A 7,760-nucleotide genomic window follows, 5' to 3' on the forward strand; every position below is an offset into this window, starting at 1 on the left:
CAGCTGAGTCTGGGCTGAGTGTGGACATCCTTTGCACTGCAGCTCAAGGTCTCTCTCCCTTGATCCTGTGCCTCAAGGGGTCTGACAGGCTGCTCAGTAGTTTCCTTACAGCCTCTGAAAGCAGATCTGTGCCCTTGGCACAAGATAGATGAGAACTTTCTGAGGCTTAAGAGCCATCGATTTCCTTCTAATGGTGGAGCTAGTTAATGGTTTCCTTTCTACCAAGCACTTCTTCTGTAAAACCAGTCCAACAGTCATCCACCCGCTCAGGGAGAAGGAGCCTCCAGTTTTAGGCTGTCCTCAGCCTCAGTGATGCCAGTCCCTACACAGACCAAAGGCAGAGCTGGAGAAAATTCCTCATTCTCCTTGCTCTTTATGAATTTCATATTCAACTAGGACTGGATGGAAAGCAACACGTTCTCTCCCCCTCAGCCATCTGTGACAGATACTGCCAAGGCCAGGAATCTGAATTAGGATTTCTCCTGCTGCAGTTGTGCTTAGTACTGAAATAAACTGTTGCCACTCTGCATTAAGTTTGACCTAAACCTGCATAATGGGGAAGGCTGGGAAGGACATGGACAACTTGTCTGTGAGTCTTAACTGGGAAAGGATGTGAGACATACCTGTCTTTTAGTCTGAGCAGCATCATTGTAGTTTGAATATTGTGTTTGCAAAACATTAGCATTGCTGTTTTGGTGTTTTTATCATCATCAGAATCATGAAAATGAAGGCGTTAATAGATTTTCTATTGCCTAGGGACCCAGACATAGCTTTGAGAGCTGCACCATTAGGATGAAGTGCTTCAGTTCCACTGACATCCAATGTCATGTGTCCATACGCCTTGTGGATCTGCACTAGGCTGTCCATGAGTGCCATGAGACACCTGGGCAAGCTTTGTGGTCCTGGGTTCATCAGCAACTTGAATCTAGCTCTGCATCCTAGACTAATATTCAGCAAAATTCAGAACCCTCTGCTTAAATTCTGTGTCAGCAATTGCTTGTTAAAACATCAGGATTCCCAGACTTTGTCTACTGTCTTCTGTACTGAGCAAAAAGCTACACTACCTGTACAGTACTGCTGTAAATTTATAGCTTGCAGAGCTTGTTGAAATCTTTTGGGATAAAAAAATCCTCTGTAAATGTGGGTATTTTATCAGCATGCAAGAGAGAAAATACATTTAAGTACAAAGTAAATACCTCCAGGTTGCTAAGCAAAGGTTAGCTGTCACTGCCAGTCAAGCTGGGACAGTGGCAAATGGCCTGAAAGAGGGACGTTCTCTAAGGGCAAGAGAAGATGCTCTAAGGTTGCATGAAATATTGAAAACAGACCCTTGAGCTCTTTTGTTTTATAGGGTCTTTCTTACATGTGGGTATGATACCACCAAGTGGGAGATATGCTTGTTCCTCCCTCAGAATCCTCATGGCCAAAGAGCATCAAAACCCATTAAAGATCTCATAGGACTATGAGGAGTGTTTGCCAGTAAAGATAAAGTTGAGAACTCTGAGAGTTTTTTAGGCTGTGAATTATAAATGGTCCTTTGTGGGTTTCCCTTCTCATGTCTCTATTCAAAAATGTATTGACTGTAAGAAAATTAGATGGGGATCCAGCATTTAGTGTAGTGACGCTTTCTTGTGGAGGAAAAATCTCTCATCAACTAAAGGCCTTGCCAGAAATGCTATTATATTTAATGAACCAGAAAATAATATACAGCCAGGTTAATATTCTTCCAAAAAATTCTATTATAGGCCACAGTGAGGGGAAAGGACACTGTATCAGTGACATGCGGTGGGAGGTCAATTACTGTGCAAAATCATTTCACCAGTTTCTATTTAGTGCTCAAAGCTTCATCTGGCCTGCACTAATTGGAAGGCAGCCTGCATGTGAAATGCCCTCAGAAATGCAGGGATGCTTGCAGTGGGTTACTGCATTGCAAATGCTATCTTTTGCATTTTTGTCATTTCCACACTAACAAACACTGGTGGCTTTGCCCTTTTAGTTATAATACCATGCTGCAAAACCCCCACAATGCCCTCACTAGGGGCTAAGTTATTTTAATGGAGAAATTTAATTAGGATTACCCCCCATTCCTCATTTTTGCAAGCTGGTGCACTTCTGACTTCGTGCTGAGATATTATGGAAAAATACACTTTCCCCAAAAAGGAGAGTTTTACTAGACATGTGAAATATTAAATGGTTGAGAACATTTTGTACTAATGAGGTTAGAAAATAATTCTGCTGATACAACTGATTAAAGTACGGTATGATAAATATATGGTTCAGGTAAGTACCAAGATCTAAGATGATTATCTAATCTGACCTTCTCTGTTTCTTTTGTTCACCTGGCCCTGCACAGCACTGATAGCAACGAAGGGCCAAGTCATAGGATCCTTTCTTTAATTTAGACTGTTTTTACAATCTTTTGTTACTGTGGAACCACTCAGTCCCAAAAGGACTCCACTATTAAAACACTACCTTTCTAACCCCCCTGAGAACACAAGAACCCAGTAAGGGACTTTGTAACAGAGTTGCTGTTTGATCAGCCCTTCTGCTGACCTATAGCAGGCTGATCTTTCAGCTAAACAAATTCTTTTTTTCCTAGATGGGATTAAGCAATAGCCTCAAATAAAAAAGTTTCTCCAGTCTTTCAAGTTTAATAGCCTTTGTACAAATTTGTTTTAAGTGCTTCTCTCTGCTTTTCTAAATCTTGATCAATTTTTCACACTTCCTCAGCCAGAAATTGGTCACAGTATTCTGGCAGCAGTCACATCCATACTGAATGTGGAAGTGAGATGGCTTCTTTACTCCTCTTCCACATGGTTTTGTTTAATACTGAAGAATTTAATTTAGTCCCTTCAGCCACAATTGTGCTCTGAGAACTGGTGTCTGCTGATTACCTGGAGAGTAAATCATCGTCAGAGTGATTATTCATTAGTACACAGCTCCTGATCTTTAAGTATGAGCCAAAAAACTGAACAGAAATGCATATTGTTGCTTGTGCCTGTTCAGAAACACCATCCAAATTCTATCAGTGATCTGTCAGCCTCATTGTTTACTGTTCCCACATGGTTTACTGCTCCCTCTATTCCTGCACACTTTGTCCATCATGATTTGTTTTTCTTCCATGTCACTGATAAAAACTGAAATCATCTGAGGCCAAGAATAAACCCTTGAAGAGTGTGGTAATTTTTTCTATTTGATGAAATTTCAGAGTCTATAGAGTCACACTGTCAGTGCAGTTTCAATAGCTTTAATCGGTTATTTTTGTGTCCTGTTTCTTAGCAAAAGGTTGTACAAGTCTAGGTCAAATGATGTACCTAAGTGTGAGTATGTCACACCTGCAATATTTCTTTTAATGATTAGATTTGTAATTGAGTAAGAAGTATTGGGTCAATTAATTTTTTAAAATTGGAATTAGTCATTCATTAATCCTATCATGAATCCCATCATTGGGACTAATTATTGTCTAGATTTTTCTATCTGTTCCTTATATACTCTGATATTGTTACCAGGCTAATCAGTTACAACTTAAGAAAACACTTAGAATTATTCACCCAGCATAAACATTTTTTTGCCGACTGTGGGCCAAGATTATTAGCATTTATTTTAGAGACTATCAGGTAGGCTACAATGCAATGCAGACATCTCTTACAGAAGAGTTATAATCTCTAAGATATTACCCCAAATTCTTTCGTGCTTGGTTTCTCTGCTTTTCAGCCTTCCCCAGGAGAGGATTCTGTGCTCTGGATCTCGATAGAGCAGGGCAGAAGGTCAGCAGAGTGTTCTGGGTTTATCAGTGAGCTCTCCCTTTGCTCAGTTCCTAGGTGTTCCTGGTTGCCAATTAATTTGATGCACTCCCTAATGACACGTTGACACCCTCTGAATCAACAAGTATGAAATAGTTGCCTCACCTTTAGCCATTCCAATGCCTAAATTATGGTCATTTTGATGGCCATTTTGGTTAAGTGAAGGGTAAAGAGTCATTGACTTTGCTGGCAGTGTGCCCACATGAAACTCCACATCCTCAACTGTATATTGATTTCACTATCATCACAGAATCATAGAATATGGTGAGTTGAAAGGAACCCATCAGGGTCATTCAGTCTAACTCCTAATATCAGAGGACCTGTGGCAAATAAAGACTTAGCCTATAATGGGTAAGCATCCAAATAATTGAGTTTTCTTCTTTCTTTTTGTAAAAAAGTAATACCATTCTGTTTCTAAAGAGAAGCTGTAAATTGTTCTAAATTTAATAGATTTATTATTAATCTTTCACCTCATGTATCCCTAAAGTGTTAGATGCCCATATTTTCTAGCAAAATTAAGGTTTTATTTAATAACTATACTTAAAATTGTACTTAATTTTGGTGTGTTGAGGATCTCAAGATTAAATTCAGTGAGGCCAATTCAATTAGATCTACTGCAGACCTCAGTGAAGATACCAGCTTCTGGAGAACATAGTTATTAATCACTATGAGCCACATCATGTCCCCTGAGTGAGCTAAATACACACATAGAGCTGGACTTAAACTGATGTTCTTGAAGACAAGACCTTCCACTCCTTTAGTGATTAAAAAATTATAAAAGTGCTATAGATGAGAAATTAGTTAAGAAAATTTTGACTATCCAAACCTGGAAAGGAACATTGTAAAGACTTTGTGTCTGCAGCTAGGAAAAAATCCTAAAGATCTCAAGTCATAATGCTAGCATCCACCAAAATGTGGCTGGATAATAGAAATAATTGCATAAACATTGGGAAGAAAAAACGTAACTCCTACAGTGATTTCTCATCCATGGTTTCTTCTTTGGCAATCCTGTCTGAAAGGGCTCTCAGAAATAAGTTTAAACGTTCCTCAGTGTATTTGTACACAGTGAATACACAATGCACAATGAGAATAAAAGTGAAGAAATCCTCACCTTGCAAAGAGAAGAGCCTCCATTTGGAGTTTTTAGATCAATTTTTAAGGAAAGAGTAACATAAGTAAACTTTGGAATGCTGTATAGAAAATTAGATTATCTAACAAAAAACTGAAATAAAAACAAACAACTTGGGTTTCTGATCTATTTTTACTTTAAGACACAGGTGAAGGGCCATATCTTCTTCATAAGTTATCTTTCAAAAGCAGCCTTAATCCATGGTCCTAAAATCAGATCCTATCACTTATCTAACCAGGACATGTGCTGGAAACATTGAATTCCAATTTTATTCCAGTTTGTATTCTGTGAAGAAAAAGTATTTGGATTACAGCTGCTGTCTTATAAATTTTACAAAATAAAATATTGGGGAAATTCAGTTTATTAAGGGAAAAGCAGCTTTTAAGAATGATCTTGCTGCACATATATGCAGATCAGCCGAGCTGACCCATGCTATCCATTTGGATCTGAAGTGAAATTAAAACATGCTATTAAACTTGGCCATCCGCACTAAGGATGCTAAGGGAACCTGTTTATTATTAGCTCTATCATATACGGCAGTGTTGGCATCAGTATTTCATAAATAGCCTCAGAGATAAAATGTATAGTAACTTCCTTTTTCTCCTACTTGCACAGTGGTCAACTGCCTAGGACGCTTATAGGAATTTGAAGCTTGTAGTGCCAAGCTAATTGTTTTCCCCTGATCAATGAAGAGAAGACAGAAAATCTTCTGTGTTATTATTTACTTTGGATCTCATTTCCCACATATGTATCAGTCCTGCAAACATTTATGCAGATAAACAATTTTTATGTTTTCCATGACCTAAATGCAATTTATGAAATATTTTCAGAATTTACCACTATTTCTAGATGCTTGCTTAGTTGCGGCTTATTATTAGTAAGATAGATAAAAAAACATTATGGAAACTTTTCCCCTTTCTTCATAGTACATTTTGGATTCATTTAGTGCCCCCAAAACCATAGAGAAACTCTCACAGGCTTCAATATATACTGGCTCAAGCCCTGGGGGAATAGTTCAGGAGTTCTGTTTCTATCATCAGACATTCACTCACACGAGGATCGCTGCTTCCCTTTTGCTGCCATTTTTGTTTGTTTTGATCCATTCCTCTTAGTCTGCTGGTATTCAAATAACCTTTCTTTCAAGTACAGCAATACAAGTTATTTATTCCCAAGTCATCATTTCAGTTCTTTTCAAAATTGGCAGCTACTGTCCTGATAACTTGGATTGCACTATGAATTCTTCTTAGGAGAAAGAGCCCCAGCACTGTGGGCTGGCTTGAAAGCTGCTTTGCAGAAAATGCCCTTGGATCCTTGTGGACCCCAGACTGAACACAGGCCAGCAATAAACTCTGCAGAAAACAGCATCCAGAGCTGCTCTAGGAGAATCCTTGTCAGCAGGATAAAGCAAGGGATCCTTCCTGTCTGCCCAGTACTGGAGAGACACATCTGGCACGATGGATCCAGCACTGGAATCCTCATGGCAGGAGACACAGACACACTGCAGGCAGTTCAACAAAGCCACAATGGCAATTAAGGGTTTGGAGCACCTGACATATAGGGAGAGGCTGGGGGAGATGGAACTGCTTAAGGGGGGATCTTATCAGTGTGTATAAATGCCTCAGGCATGGGTGAGTAAAGAAGCCAGAGTCAGACTCCTCACTGTGTCAGGATGAAGATCAATAGGCATAAACTGAAAATCAGGAAATACAACTTAAAAATAAGAAGAAATTGTCTTATTGTAAGGGGTGTCAAAGCAAGGAACAATTTGCCCAAAAAGGTTGTGGAATCTCCATCCTTGGAAGCACTCAAAACCTGACTGAATATGGGTCTGAGCAACCTTCTATAGCTGACCCTTTGTGGGGCAGATGTTTGCACTAGATATTCTCCAGAGGTTCCTTCTAACTTCCTATTTTCCATCATTTACTTTAATAGAAACATACTTTGTGGAGAAGGTATTGGAATGATTCTTAAATCCTTGAATCCAATTTCATGCATGTATATCACTGAGAATAATATCTGCCATCAGAAATAGCCATGATGGGTTGTTACTGTGTTTGCAAGACTCAGCCTTTCATAAACTCAAGAAATTCACTGTTAACAAGCCCATGCTTTCAATTAAGTGTTGTGGATTGTTCTTTAACAGAGCTTAGTACAACACAACATTCTATATACACTTCAGTGCTTAGACAGGTTTGATGGAAGGTGGGAATCAATAATTTAAATTCTTTTAAAAATATGCATAAGTACATCACAGAGAATATGGAAACTTCCAAAAAAAGGTGATATTATTATTTAATGCCTTGTTGATGAGGTTTATTTTGGTAAGCTTTTGACAGCACAAGGTAACATATCAACCTTGTGTTGGCACAAACACTATCAAAATATGAAAGGATGTACAGCAGAAAAAGAACTGCATCTAAAATAGATTTTTGAGAGAGCAAATTATTTTTTTTCCTTCACAATAGTTAGATTTTTTTTGTTGTTGTTGTTTTCAGAATGTTGCCAAATGCCTTTAAGCAAAATTAAAAAGAATTTTTGTTGCAGTAGGTCACTCTTTCCCGGTCTGTTTAAAATTCTCAATTTCTTTCTGCCTTCTATTCAATGCTGGAAAATATTTCCCAACATTTGAGATGGGGATGATTTTTTTATTTTTCCATTATTTTGGCAGTATAGCTGCTTTCTTTACTCACTACACTGTGTACACTCTGCTATTCATTTTTACATTGGAGACCAAGGCCTTTTCCTATTTTCCCCCTTTGTTTTTCCTTTGTTTGGTTTGCAATGAGCAAACTCTGTCTCTGAGAGCTCCAGAGGGCAGTGTTGTGCTG

This window comes from Ammospiza caudacuta, chromosome 5 (assembly GCF_027887145.1).
Source record: "Ammospiza caudacuta isolate bAmmCau1 chromosome 5, bAmmCau1.pri, whole genome shotgun sequence".
Classification (NCBI taxonomy): Eukaryota; Metazoa; Chordata; class Aves; order Passeriformes; family Passerellidae; genus Ammospiza; species Ammospiza caudacuta.